This window comes from Petaurus breviceps, unplaced genomic scaffold, assembly GCF_028583685.1.
Source record: "Petaurus breviceps papuanus isolate PSGF00001 unplaced genomic scaffold, PetGlider_PUasm1.0 213, whole genome shotgun sequence".
Lineage (NCBI taxonomy): Eukaryota > Metazoa > Chordata > Mammalia > Diprotodontia > Petauridae > Petaurus > Petaurus breviceps.
This window is the reverse complement of record NW_027185860.1, coordinates 11,925,885-11,941,262: the sequence shown is the minus strand read 5'-3', so window position 1 is coordinate 11,941,262 and position 15,378 is coordinate 11,925,885. Positions and strand designations below refer to the sequence as shown.

Sequence of the window (15,378 nt, the reverse complement as noted above, 5' to 3'; positions counted from 1 at the left end):
TGATGATCTCATTGTTTGACCCCTCTGCTGAACTCAAGCAATGGTAAATGTTTAACAAACAGGGTCTCCAGGAAAAAATTTTTTTTAAAGTATTTCAAAAAAGTATTTTAAACCTAATCTGAATTATTAACACTTTCTTAAATTGACAACCAATAAAACAATAAATCAAGCCTTAATTTGTAGCAATTACCAATTTCTAAGATGTAAATGTTCACATTGAAAATTTAACAATCTCTTGCACATAAATTAGAGCTAGAGACTCCAGGACACCTCTGCCCCCAATTCTGAAGCTCTCTCACTTGTTAATATGTTTCCTAAAATTGAACACAATGTACTAGATGTAGTTTGACCAGGGGCTAATCATCTTCCTGGTCCTGGACAATGAGCCTTTATTAAGACAGTTTTAGATTACATTAACTTCTTGGCTATCAGATTACAAAGTTTACTTCTATTCCATGCAGGGATATAAATAGTTCAACTTTGATAAGTTCCTTATGATTTCTTTTCCCTGTTTACCTTCTCATGCTTCTCTTGCTTCTTGTATCTGAATGTCAGATTTTCTATTCAACTCTGGTTTTTTCACCAAGAAGACCTGAAAGTCCTCTATTCCAATGAATGACCATATTTTCCCCTGAAATATGATACTCAGTTTTGCTGGGTAGGTGATTCTTGGTTTTAATCCCAGCTCTTTTGACCTCTGGAATATCATATCCCAAGCCCTTTGATCCCTCAGTGTAGAAGCTGCCAGATCCTGGGTTATCCTGATTGTGTTTCCACAATATTCAAATTGTTTCTTCCTGGCTGCTTGTAATATTTTCTCCTTGATCTGGGAATTTCGGGAACCTGGCTATAATATTCCTAGGAGTTTTCTTTTTGGGGATCTTTTTCAGGAGGTGATCTATGGATTCTTTCAACCTCTATTTTACCCTCTGGTTCTAAAACATCAGGGCAATTTTCCTTGAGAATTTCTTGAAGGATGATTTCTAGGTTCTTTTTTTGATCATGGCTTTCAGGTAGTCCAATAATTTTAAAATTATCTCTCCTGGATCTATTTTCCAGGTCAGGGGTTTTCCCAATGAGATATTTCACATATCCTTCTATTTTTTCATTTGTTTGGATCTATTTAATAGTATCTTGATTTCTCATAAAGTCACTAGCTTCCATTTGCTCCAATCTGATTCTGAAGGAATGATTCCCTTCAGTGAGTTTTTGAGAGTCTTTTTCCATATGGCAAATTCAGCTTTTTAAGGCATTCTTCTCCTCATTGGCTTTTTGAGCCTCTTTTGCCATTTGATTTAGTCTATTTTTTAAGGTGTTATTTTCTTCAGTCAGGTTGTTGACTCTCATTTCATAATTTTCTTGCATTGTTCTCATTTCTCTTCCCAATTTTTGCTCCACTTCTTTATTTGCTTTTCAAAATCCTTCTTAAGTTCCTCTATGGCCTATAACCAGCTCGTATTTTTCTTTTTTATTATTTTTCTTTTTTTTAAGCAATTGGGATTAAGTAACTTGCTCAAGGCTACACAGCCAGTTATTTCTGGGTATATTGCTAAGTGTTTGAGCCCGGATTTGATCCCCAGGTTATCCCGACACTGGGGGCCCGTGCTCTTACTCGCTCGCTGAGCCACTTGGCCGTCCCAGCTTATATTTTTCTTTGAAGCTTCTCATGCAGGAGTTCTGATTTCACCGTATTCCTCCTGTTCCATGCTTTGGTCCTTTTTGTCTCCAAAATAGGAGTGTGAAGTTGGGTTGTTCTGTTTACTTTTCTTCCCTGGTTTGCTCATGTTTCCAGTCAATTATCTGACTTTTGGGCTTTGTGACACAGTAGGACTCTGCTACCAGACAGTTTCGTACCATATCACTGAGGTTTTCTCAGCTGCTGGAGGTATTAGATGGGTGCCCTCTCTGAAACCTTTACACACTCTGGCAAGCTGGTCACACAGCCCAGGACCTCCACCCTAGACTGCAATCCAGATCCAAGCAGGTTAAAGCAAGAGCAATTTCCCCTCAGACTGGTGCTCAGTCCCCCTACAATCCAGATATGAATGGGGCCAGAATATGAAGCTGCCACGGTGGCTGCAGCTGCACAGCCACTGTGCCACATCGCTTCTCGCCCCAGGGGCAAAAACTAACCGCACTCCCAACTACTGTATTCCCAAATCCACACTGACCTGCACTGACCTCTCACTGTGATTATTATTCATGTGTTGATAATCCTGGAAACCGCCACAGCTGCTGATGATCTTAAGTCCCTCCAGCTGGCGCTAGTAAGGTAGCCCTGAGGCTAAAACCTCTGGCTCCCGGCGGGGCTGGGGTTGGCTTCCAGAGAACTGTGCTGGCCACTTCCTGCTGGCCTGATGGGCTGTCCTCAGCGGGAGGTTAGCTTCCCTGTGTCATTCTGTGGGTTATGTAGCTCCAAAGTTTCTTCAGAGTCACCTTTTACATGAATTGGAGGAGGTGAGAGCCAGAGCCCCAAGGAAGTCCTGTTTCTACTCCATCATCTTGACTCCCCCATGTCTAGTAGATATTTTAAATTCAACACATCCAAAACTGAACTCATTATTCCCCACCCACTTCCCCACCCTGTTACTGTAGGGGGCAACACTGTCCTCCCAGTCCCTCAAGGATCATGACTTAGATGTCATTATCAACTCCTCACAATCTCTCACCCGTCATATCCAATCTGTTGCCAAGGCCTGTTAGTTTCAACTCTGCAACATTTCTCGAATATATCTACCTTTTCTCTCCTTTGACACTCCCACCATTCTGGTGCAGGTCCTTATAAACTCATGCCTGGACTATTAAAGAAGCTTGCTGAGAGGTTTTCCTGCCTCAAGTCTCTCCCCATTCTAATCCAGACACATTGATCTAAAAAGTAAACAAGATTGTTCAGATTACAGTTCCCTAAGATGCTTCACTGGAGACCTTCTACAATGCTATAAACCACCAAAGTAATTTTCCTAAAATATATATCCAACTGTATCATCCTCTTACTCAATAAACTCTAATGGCACCTTATTAATTCTGAGATCAAATTCTGAAATCCTCTATTTGACATTAAAAGCCCTTCATAAAACTAGCCCCCTCCTGTCTTTTATATCTTAACTCCTCACCATCTACTCTTCCTTCCAGTGATACTTCTTTGCTGTTCCAAGAACAAAACACTATTTCTTGATTCTGGGAATTTTCTTTGGCTGCCCCTTATGCCTAGAATCCCCACCTCATCTCCACCTACTAGCACCCCTGGCTTCCTTTAAGTCCCAACTAAAATAAATTTTCTACAGGAAGTCTTTCCCAGCCCCTCTTCTCTCCTTTATTTTTTTTCCTAGTTATCCTCTATATAGTTTGTTTGGACATATTTCTTTGCTTGTTGTTTCCCCATTATAACTGTGAATTCCTTGAGGGTAGGGACTGTCTTTTGTTTCTTTTCATATGTCCAGCACTTAATACAGTGCCTGGCACAAAGTAGGTACTTAATAAATGTTTCTTGATAGAAAAATGTCATTGATCAAAAGAGCAAACAAAATAGGTCAAATCACAGATCCTAAGACACTCCACTGGTGACCTTCTTCTACACTGATATAAAACCTATTAATGATTACCCATTTAACCACGTATAAAGTCACCTAACCAAAGGTGAATATCTAATCTATATCTTTACATGTTTTCCTTAAAACTATAGTGAGAAGGTATAATGACTTTTGTTAAAATTTAGGTAAATTATACCAAATGCATCCCTTGAATCTACTTGAATCTTGTAGTAACCCTATAAAAAATTATTCTTGATGAAGCCATGACAAAAGCTAAATGTTCAGTAACTATCCCTTTACTAATACATTCCAGATTTTTTTTCTTTAGTAATAACCCTTCTTGACTACTCCCCCATACTTAGCTCATGTACCCGAACAGATGTGCTTCTCATTACTAATTAGCCAATAGGCTCAATTAAATTTTAGAGAAGGCATTTTTTTTACTCAAACAGCATAGCAACAAGAGCAGTTACAAAGCATTTCCCTCAAACCTTTCCCATATATACAGAGTCCATGGGGGTGGGGAGCAAATAGGCACAAACAATAGGTAGGGAGGCCCGTATGTAGAGAACCAATGTGACCTCTAAAACCTTTGACACTTGATTAGCTTCTTCTCTTGAATACTGTCTTCTCTCTAGGTTTTCATGATACAGTTCCCTCTTCTCTCCCGACCTGTATCACTAATCTTACTTACTTTCCTTTGCTGGATCTTCATCCATGTTGTGTCTAGAAACCAAGAGTATCTCCTGAGGATGAACATTCTTTAGTTTTATCTCTCTACTGTATACCTTGGTGATCTCATCAGTTTCATGATTTTCAAGTCTATTTATCTTCATTCTCACCTCTCCAATTGCCAATCGGATTTCACAAGTTGGATGTCCTTATAGACATCTTAAACTCAGAATTTCCAAAACTGAATCCATCGCATTTCCCCACAAATCCTCCCTTCTTGGAAACATCTTTATTACTGTCATACCACCAACCTCCTGACCACTTTGATTTGCAACCTCGTTGTTATCCTTGACTCTTTACTTTCTATTACTCTCCAGGTCTTGTTGATTCTATTTCACTAATATTTCTCATATATTTTCCCTTCTTTCCTTTGGCACAGTGGGTGCCCTAATATAGGCTTTCATCACCTCACATCTGGACTATTAAAAAAGGCAATAGCCTTTTTGATTTGTCTCCCTGCCTTAACTATCTTTCCATTCCAGACCACCCTTTATTTGGATGTCAAAGTGATCTTCCTAAAATTCAAGTCTGATCATAACATCCTCCCTCCTCATTCAGTAAACTCCAGTGGCTCTCTATTACCTTGGATGGAATGTAAAATATTCTCTTTGACTTCCAAAACCTATCAAGACTTCTTACCTTTTACTTTACTTTTCTACTTATACACACACACACACACACACACACACACACACACACACACAATCTAAATTGAGTGAACTGGTCTTCTTGTGATTCCTCCCACAAGACACTACACTTCTTAAATCTGTGCCTTTTCACTAACTGTCCCATGTCTGGAATGCTCTCTCTCTCTCTGCCTCCTGACTTCCCTGATTTCCTTCAAGTCTCAATTCAAATGCAACCTTCTGAAAAAGGCCTTTACCCATTTTCCCCACCCTTTGCTACTGCTAGTGCCTTTCTATCAGAAAATACACTTTGGGTGTACATAGTTGTTTGTGTGACATCTTCCCTATTAGATTATGAGCTTCTTGAGGGAAATTACTGTTTTTTGCCTTTCTTTGTAGCCCTGGACCTCAGAATATTGCCTGGCACATAGTGCACATTAAAAAAAAATGATTGTTTACTTGATTGGTATCTTTGGAATTTCATTGAGAGCTTCCCCTCCTTCCTGAGGCTCACTTTCCCTTTAAAATTTAATACCATGGGATATTAACCTTCCTTTCTCTGAATGATGTGAAATCTGCTCTTCCAAAATATCATAGAATGAAGGACTGCCAAAGAGGGCTCAATCCTTAGAACAATATTTCTTGTCTAATTTCAATCCAACCTGTGGAAGTTGAGTGAGTCTTCTTTCAGTCACAAATGACTGAGGGATTAGAACTATGTGCTGGAGTGCTTAGTTTTAAAGCCATAAGGACTGATGACAGCAAGAAGGGCCATCAGAAGTCCCATCTGAAGTATAAGTCAAAAGCAGAGACTGCCAGAGCAGATATCAGCAGTAGCTGAGGAATAAACTGCTAAATCCAGTGCAACAATGGATTTACTCATCAGGTAAGACACAACAGGGCAGATAGGAGGCACAGTGGATAGGTCGCTGGGCTTAGAGTCAGAAAGACTTATCTTCCTGAGTTTAAATCTGACCTCAGACATTTCTTAGTTGTGTGACTCTGGACAAGTCGTTTAACCCTGTTTGCCTCAGTTTCCTCATCTGTGAAATGAGAAGGAAATGGCAAACCCACTTTAATATTTTTACCAAGAAAATTCCAAAGTGGGGGGTCACAAAAAAATTAGACATGACTGAACAACAAGAGACAACATATCCTCCAAAGAGCTATCCCAGCCAAGCAAGGGAGTGACGTCCATTGTTGATGAGGCTGTGTGGTACAGTGGAAAGTGCCCTAGTTCTTGAGTCAGAGGACTTTGGTTCAAATTCCATTTCTTGTACTTAGATGAAAGTTAAATTTTATTGTATTTAACACAAAGTGTATTGTGTTGGAAATTGTTTCCCATTTATGGAGTCCTATAGAGTACCAGGAAAATGCTCAAAGTTACTAGGCTGAAACAGAATACAAAATATGCAACCAAGCCTCATGCTACTCTGGAAATATTGTGTTTAGGAATGCTGATATCTTAGAGTTTCTTTATGATTTCTCTACAAAGTATAGACTAAATATTTGGCAACTATCTGGTTAATATAATAATACCTACATTGTATAATCTGGGTCTTTTCCCACTTAATCAAATTAACCACATACAGTATTTGCCACATCTTTCCTTCAATTTGTGCTTTACAGAAACAGGCTTAGAAACAAAATAATGTTTTCTTTGCCTAATTTACTAATGCTTTTGATGTAATCTTCAGGGTGAAAAACAATTTCAATTTTTCTCTTTAGAGTAAGAATATTCAATATTCCATCATCATTTTAGGAAAAAATGATAAAATGATATAAGCATAGACTCAGAGATACCAAATAGTCAGGAGTGCCGATTAGTATAAATGCTGTGATTTCTGAAACGTGTCTTCCTGGGACAAATCCTTGGAGCCAAATTCCGCCCCCCCCCCCATTTTAGAATGATGTAATTTTTGCTGCATATCATATTTTTTTCAATAACATCCAAACCTATTGACAACTCATTGAAATGCCTTTTCTCTGTATATTTTTGAGTATATATACAGGCATACTTGGACAGTTACTACCTTGACTTTAATTAAAATTATTAGTTAATAATCTTTTAAAGAACTTCTTAATTGTTAACCTGATCAAATTTCATTGTCTTCCCTAGCAAAAAGAAATAGAAGAAATGGTAAGATTCAATAAATGTCAGAACATTTGAGTTAAAATACATCCTAGCAACAAAATTACCTTCCTAAAAATATGTCAGGAGCTGTACATATCTCATATGATGAATTGACATAGCTAATTAAATTATGGGATGTGTAATAGAGGATAAGAGCTAACAGCAGCTTAACAAGTACAAAGAAAAACTGAGAAAAAGGAGCTAAAGAAACTGATATTTCAGACAATCTCACAAAATAGAAGAATGAGTCAATATCCTAGAACAATAAAATCTTACAGTTGGAAGAGCATTGATAATCTAATTCAGCGGTGTCTAAATCAAATGGAAATAGGGGCCACTAATGCATACAGAAAGTTCCCCGTGGGCCACATGTTGACTTAGAAAATCACATATTAACATTATGTTTATTTTAATGTATTTTTATTTATTTTATTCAATATTTCCTATTAGATTTTAATTTGATTCAGGCTACATTCAGACATAGGTCATGTGTCTGATAATTCTGGTTCTATTTGAAGAATGAACTGCTAATAAGTGGTCATTCAAGCAGTTATATCAGCAAAGGTATTTGCCTCTAGTTATGTACCTTCAAGGATGGGGATTTGCTTTTTCCTGAAGCAGCCTTTCCTATTTTGGATAATATTAGGTTACACTCTAACAGAGAAGGCAACTTCATACACATGTCAATATAGAGATAACTAGGTAGTGAATTGGATAGAATGCTGGACATAGAGTCAGGAAGTCCTCTTTGAATTCTGTCTTATATCTTTATCAGTTTTGTGGCCCTGGGCAGGTAATTTAACCTCAGTCTGCCTCAGTTTCCTCATTGTAAAATGGGGATAATAATAAGCATCTAATTCACAGGGTTGTTATGAGGTGAAAATGAGATATTTGTAAAGCACTTTGCACTTTATCTATGTAAATGACAGTTATTAGATATTATTATATTAAAAACATATTCAAAGTATACAGAAGGATACAAGACAGGGTAGGGGGTGGGGACAGGGTAGAGAGAGGCAAAAATAGTAGATGGAAGGAATTTTCTAGATAATGACATGAAGTTGGACAGACAACTCATTGAAATGCCTTTTCTCTGTATATTTTTGAGTATATATACAGGCATACTTGGACAGTTACTACCTTGACTTTAATTAAATAAGAAGGTATCAAGTTGAATTGAACTTGGGAAACTATACAATGCCTTCAATGATCCTAAACTTCTCACTGCTCCCCTCAGCACTGGCTGCCCTAAATCCAATCAACTTTATAACATAAATATTTTCTTAGTGATAACTGTCTGACTAAAAACCATGCAAAATCATAGTCTCAGAAGATTAAAGAACTTCAGATGGTCCCAAGGGCCATGAAAAAGCTTATAGTGGTCATTAGTAGGTTATCAATATTTCACCCTAAAAGTAGAAACAAAATCTCATATAGAAGCTGACACTTGCCTGAGTTTTGAATGAAACTATGAATAGGATAAAGATGAGAAAGGAGTATCATTTCAATAAAGAAAAGACAATCTGTCCAAAGACCCAGGTACAGGACAGAGGAAGAAGCCAGTTTGGCTGACCCATGGAAAGTATGAAATTGAGTAATGTATAACAAGTCTGGAAAAGTGGGTTCACATTAAGCTTTCTTCACCACAACACATTTGGGTTAAGTAATACATGTTTTAAGGTGCCCATTTTTACAAAGGAGGAAATGAAGCTGAGAGCAGTAAAGTGACTAATTCAAGAACCAATAGCTAATGAGTGCTGGAGTGGAGATTCAAAACTAGGTCTTTCTACTACAAGCCCCTTGCTTGCTCCATTATAATATACTGCTTAAGTTCACATGCATATAATTTCAAAATGCTCTTATTTGCCTCCACTTTGACCTGTGAAGATCACAACCTTTTCAACCTGTTTTATTGTTATCTATGTACTTCCTCAGAGATGATCTCTCCATGGTGCTGGAGCCCTTTCATGAATTTTTGGAATAGCTTTTGGATATCAGTGAAGCAAATGGGCTGTGTATCCATCATTCTCTATTCTGGATACACGATTAGTTGATGATTTTATAATTGTATGTTACTTTATGTCTTTTCCTAATTTTAGGACACAAATTATAATTGGTAATATGTTGCAGCCTACTTATAACTACCATACAACTTTCCATGATCTTCAGGGTCATCTGAAAATTTTAATCTTCTGAGACTGTGATATTAATAATAGCTATAGCTAGCATTTGAGTAGCACTTTGAAGTGTACAAAGTACTTTACAAATGTCACAAATGTCCTCACAATAACTCTGTGAGTTAAGTGATATTAGTTTTCTCATTTCACAGAGGAGGAAACTGAGGCAGAGATTAAGTGACTTGTCCAAGGTCACATAACTGGGAAGTGTCTGAGGCAGTATTTGAATTCAGATTATTCTCATTCTAGGCCCAGCACACTATCCACAGTACCTTACAGATGCCACAGTCACACAGTATCATAAGGACAATATTTGTGCTGAAATGATGTTGTTAGTGTTGTTTTTCTGGTTTTTTTTTTTGAGAGGGAAGTGATGAGCTGTTTAAGATCACTGAAAGCAGTGTAAAATTTCTAGAATCAAATTCACCTTGATAACCTTCTTTTAAAATTCAACAAAATGTGGCATCTTTCCATGTATACCTGCATATATACTCAGACACCTAGAGACAGTTCTCACTTTGTGAGAAAAAAGCAATTTTTATGCAAAGTGATTTTTATACAATGCCATTTTCCCTGAGGACTTGGAAAAGGGAGAGAAGTCAGGAAAAGGACTGTGTAACATGGAGGGAGAGGGCTGGCACATGGTTCAAGAACATGTGGGGGGCAGGGACAGAAAAGCTAGAGCAGGAGGAGAAACATGGGACAGTCATGTGGGTAGATAATCCTTCTACTCTTGTCAAACATAGACACAGAGAGGTATAGTGATAATGGGGATTTGAAGATCTTTCCTGCCCCTTGTAACAGCAAGCAAGCAAGTTGAATTGAACTTGGGAAACTATACAATACCTTCAATGATCCTAAACTTCTCACTTCTCCTTTCAGCCCTGGCTGCCATAAATCCAAACAACTTCATAATGTAAATATTCTCTTGGTGACAACTGTTTGACTAAAAACCATGCAAAAAACAATGCCTTGTTTCAAGTTAAGCCTTGCCCTTGATTACATTAAGCCTGTATTAAGAAAGGGAACTTGTGAATCCCACAGTGGGAGGAACTTGCTGATGCAACAAGAAGGGGTGGGGTAGGGAGGAACCAATGATCATATACAAGGAGAGTCCCAGGCTGGAGAGAGAAGAATTGAGAAGAGAAATGAGAACTGAACTGAGAGCTGAGAAGAACTGAGAAGAGAACTGAGAAATGAGAAGAGAGGAGAACTGGGAGGAAGAATGGCTCTGGTGCCAGTACTTTGTCTGCCTATTTTGATGCTACTTTGTCAAATTTGTCTGCTAATAGAGGATGTTGCTGTTGTTACACAAGCCCTGGGACCTTACTGCTGGTTCCAAAGGCCAGAAAGAGAATTTTCTTGTTGTATGTTTACAGAAATCCTGGAGGAGGTTCTTGCTGATGTTTTCAGAGGTTCTGAGACGATACTGATGATTTGTGTTGATTTTTCAGACTTTGCTGTTGGGTCTGTGTTGATTTCACAGGCAGATAGTGAATTGATGATGATGCCAGCAATGTGCATGAATGTTATTGTGGCTTTGTTAAGCTGTCTTCCCAGGAACAGAAACTGTGATGGACTTGAGGTGGGCTGGACACTGTGAGCTTCAACATGGAACAGGAACTGGACAAGGAGATGGGTGAGGAGTTGGGAGCTCATTGCCTTTGAACCCAGATGAAAGTTGGATGGATTCAGATAGGAGCTGGATCCATGGAAGAGGAACCATAGAAGCTGAGAGCCAGCCTTGAGTTGAGATGAAAAAACCTCTCCTTGGGTATTTAATGCAAACTTAGAAGATCATGATTTACTGTGGCCTAGGGGTGGGAGGACTTTGTACTCTGTATCCTGTACTCTTCAGGATGATTGGAAACTAAGCTCCAATTAAGAAAAAAGAAGACTTTTTCACTGAGAGATTAAGACAATGGACAGACCTTCTATATTGTGCACAGAATTTGAATAAAGATATGACTTTCGAAGTGTATTGAGAATGTGTCTTATTAGTCTGTTGTACTGAAATGCATAATTAGTATTTATTTTTCCCAATATAATTCATTTTTATAAGATTTTGAGTTCCAAATTTTTTGCCCTTCCAATCTCCCCTTGTCTCATTCTAAAATGGTAAGCAATTTGATATAGATTATATTTATGAAATCATATAAAACATGCTTCTACATTAGTCACAGTTATGAAAGAAAAAAAAGACCAAAAAAGTAAGTGAAAATACTATGTTTCAATAGGTATTTAGAGGGATGGCTAGGTGTGTGGTGAATAGAGCACCAGCCTGGAATCAAGAGGACCTGAGTTCAAATTTAGCTTCAGATACTTAACATTTACTAGCTGTGTGACCTTTTGCAAGTCACTTAACTCCAACTGCCTTGCCTTACCCCTCCAAAAAGCAGAAAAAAAGGTATTTGGAGTCTATCGGTCCTTTATCTGGATGCACATCGCATTTTTCAATCACAAAATACACAAATTAGGACTCCTCAATCTTCAAGAAAAAGAATATGCAAGTAAAACATACAGACAAAATTAAAACCCTTGCTCGTAGGGTTTATTACTATGCCAGACATAGTACTGTGTACTGGTTCCCTCAGCTCTGTTATTTCCAGGAGAAATTCTAAACTGACAACTTGATTTTTTTTTTTATTGGGCCAATATTAGAGGTGTTAAGTGGATGGAAAATTACTTTTCAATAATTAGCTGGCTGGTTGGGTGTGTGCATACTCAACTTGCACCAGACTTGGCAATATTGAGAGAATCAGGAAAAAATGGAGATATGTTGGTTTAGGCTGCCCATAGGCTTTCTTTTAGTGGGATATGATGACATTACTATGGGGACTTTCACAAAAAGCTAAACCTGGATGACCACTTGTTAGGAATGTTTTAGAGGCAATTCTTGATGAGGTATGTGTAGAATTCGACAAATTTTAAGTCTCTTCTAATTTTGGAACTTTCTGATTTTGTGATGTCCAAGGATTTTGGCTTAGCCATAATTGTGAGCTGATTTTAATCCCTATAATGCATATGATATTCGGGTGGTTAGTGGCAGAATATGACAATGCTATTTGGTAGGTAGTTCGGGGTTGTGGTTGCTATTTACTGACTGGCATTTGTTAAATGAGATGTTTGGACTAGATGATCTCTACAATCCTTTCTGGTTCTAAAGCTGTGATTATATTTTGCTGTCAAAGACAGAGGCAGCCTGGATAGGATATTTATCAGCAACAATACACCTGTTCTTACTTCTATCTGCCTAATCTCTGCTGTGCTCACTCTAGACCATTTTAACTGTTCAATACAAAGGGTTTTTCTCAGTTTTCATCTTAGTTTACCTTTATTTAATTTTGATACTGTTAACCACCACCCATATGTCCCACCCCCCAAAAAAACACTCTTTTCCTTGCTTTGTTTCTATAATATTTTTTCTCCTCTGTATATTTCTACCTTTCTAACCAATCCTCTTATGTAGATCTTTATCTACTATACCTTGACTATGCCTGTCTACAGAGACTCAGTACTGGGTCCTTTTCTTTTCCCTCACTACACCAGCGGTCCTTACAATGAAGTACATGAACTTTAAAAAATGATAATTGGATTTTAATATAATTGGTTTCCTATACAGTTCTATGTATTTTATTTTATATATTAAAAACAATATTCTGAGAACGGATCCATACTTCACTGGGCTGCCAAAGGGGTCATTGGCATTAAAAAGTTTAAAAATACCTTCTCTAGATTCTTTCTCTCTCAGTGATTTAATATACTCGATGAATATCTATGTTCAGATATTTCCTTTACCAGCTTTACTCTCTCTGCTGAGCTCCAGTTTCTGCTTTGCCAACTGTCTCTTAGAGGTGTGGTAGAAAGAGCACCAGAGTGGGTTTATTAAAGAAGCTGGGCTTAAATCTTACCTCTACCACTTAATATCTATGTTTCTTAACAAACTCTCTGAGCCTCAGTTAACTTTGCTAAATGATTTAACTTTTCTGGGCTTCAGTTTCCCAATCTATAAAATGATGTGTTTGGACTAGAGACTGAAGTCTCTTTTCTCTAAATCTAAAATATTTCTGGATGGGTTGTCAGCATCAACATGTTCAAAATGGAACTTATTATCTTCTCACTTAAATCTACCCTATCCCCAAAGTTGTCTACTTTTGCTGAGGGCAACACCATCCATACCATCAGCCAGGTTCAGGTAATCATCCTTGATTCTTTTCCCCCTCAGTCTCCAAATCCAATCAATTGTCGTTTCTGGTCAACTTCACTTCAAAAATATATTTCACACCGCTGCCGTCCTTTTTACTTCCACATCTATAATGCCATCCTGATTCAGACTGTTGTCGTTTCTCATCTGGACTCTTTCAGGAACCTTCCAGTAACCTCTTGCTTGATTTCTCATCTGGACTCTTTCAGGAACCTTCCAGTAACCTCTTGCTTTCAGTCTTTCCTTTTTCTAATCTATTTTATTATACAACTTTCTAACACATATATTTGGGGCAGCTAGGTGGCACAGAAGAGAGAGTTCTGGGCCTGGAACCAAGAAGACCCAAGTTCAAATCCCACCTCAGATATATACTAGCTGTGTTATCTTGGGCAAGTCATTTAACTCTGTTTAACTCAATTTCCTCATCTGTAAAATGAGCTGGAGAAGGAAATGGCAAGCTACTTTAGTATCTTTGCCAAGAAAACCCCCAAATGGGGTCATGAAGAGTTGGACATGACTGAAATGACTGAATAACAACACATATATTATGTACAATTATGAATAAAAATATTTGTACTGTTGTTTTTTCCTAAGAGTGAACATATCTTATAATCTGTGTCCATGTAGAACAGTGCTGTGCACATTTCTGCACAATAGATGCTTTATTTTTGAATGAAAAAGTGAATCACTATGCACACTTCCATTTAGAAAATGATTTTTATTTTTGTCCAAAATAGGTTCTTAGTTCCAAGTGGCAGGAGCTTTAAAGAAATTACTTCTCAAAGATGGATCAAGTATATAGTAAAACTAGTAGGTTTCCCTCTCCTTGAGCAAAAGAACAGCTGCAAACTTTCTAATGTTTAATAGAGTCCTCTTTTTAATTTTTTTCAAATTATAAATATTTTTATTGTGTGGTGCATATCAGGTAAAGTCACTTTGTTACTCATTTTAGCATTTTTGGCATCTAATTTATCAATGAGGTTTCCAGAGAGTTCTGAACACATACTGGATATATTTAAAATGTTATTTATTAGATCAATGATGACAAGCAGAAAAGGCTTTCAATCTGTTCTAATATAATTTAATTTAATTATCTAATAGAATAGAATCACATTTCAGTGTGATTTAATATAAATTAAATGTTCACAAAACCAAGGATGACTCAGGGTCTAGGAAATAATACAAAAGGCATGAATAATATAAACAATAAAAAAATAGCTACAGCAGAATTTGGAACAGACTTAGAACCCAGAAGTGGATATTTTATATATCAAGTTCTCATACTTTCAGTGGCCAATCATCATTACCTAGTTTACCAGCCCTCTCTCCAATATGGACACAGCTCTGACAGTTATTTTTGAACTACAGTATACCATGTTATTAATAATCACTTTATTCATTACATTATTTCAGTAGCATGATAAAAAAAAACAAATATCTAGTGATTTGAAAACTGAGAAGGCAAGGTGATTTCTTGTGTTGCCTTGGTTTTAACTCCATCATGCTTCCATTATAAAACAAATATCCTATATCCTGCAAACTTTCCTTTTAATATTTTTTCTAAAAATAAATGGTGTATTTTTCCAAATGCATCACTGATGCCAACACTAATACATGCAGAAAGTTATTACATATATTGCTAAAGTGTTAAGTCTATGTAGAACTCTTCAACTTTCTATAAATATGAATGACATATCAAATATTAATTTTATACTTTTTACAAAGTTTCACAAAACACTCATGTTTGAGACCAGTTTTTCAGGTTTATTTAAAAATAACTTTTATAATAATATATATATATATATATATATATTTTAAAAAATAAACTTTTTTCATTTGTGGAATGTAGCATGAGAAGTGATTAGAATGCTGAACTTGGAGTCAAAAGACCCAAGTTTGTATTCGGGCTATGCTGCTAACTATCTAACAAATAATTGAATCATTCTGAGTCCCCAGTTTCTTCATCTGTAGTACC

The 15,378-nt window shown here is 37.1% G+C and overlaps 1 long non-coding RNA gene across 2 annotated transcripts in view; it reads right to left on the bottom strand.

Moving 5' to 3' along the window:
* LOC138165523 (uncharacterized) overlaps window positions 1-15,378 on the bottom strand; it is a 112,985-nt gene that overhangs the window by 41,165 nt on the left and 56,442 nt on the right. The gene's annotated exons all lie outside the window — the stretch shown is intronic.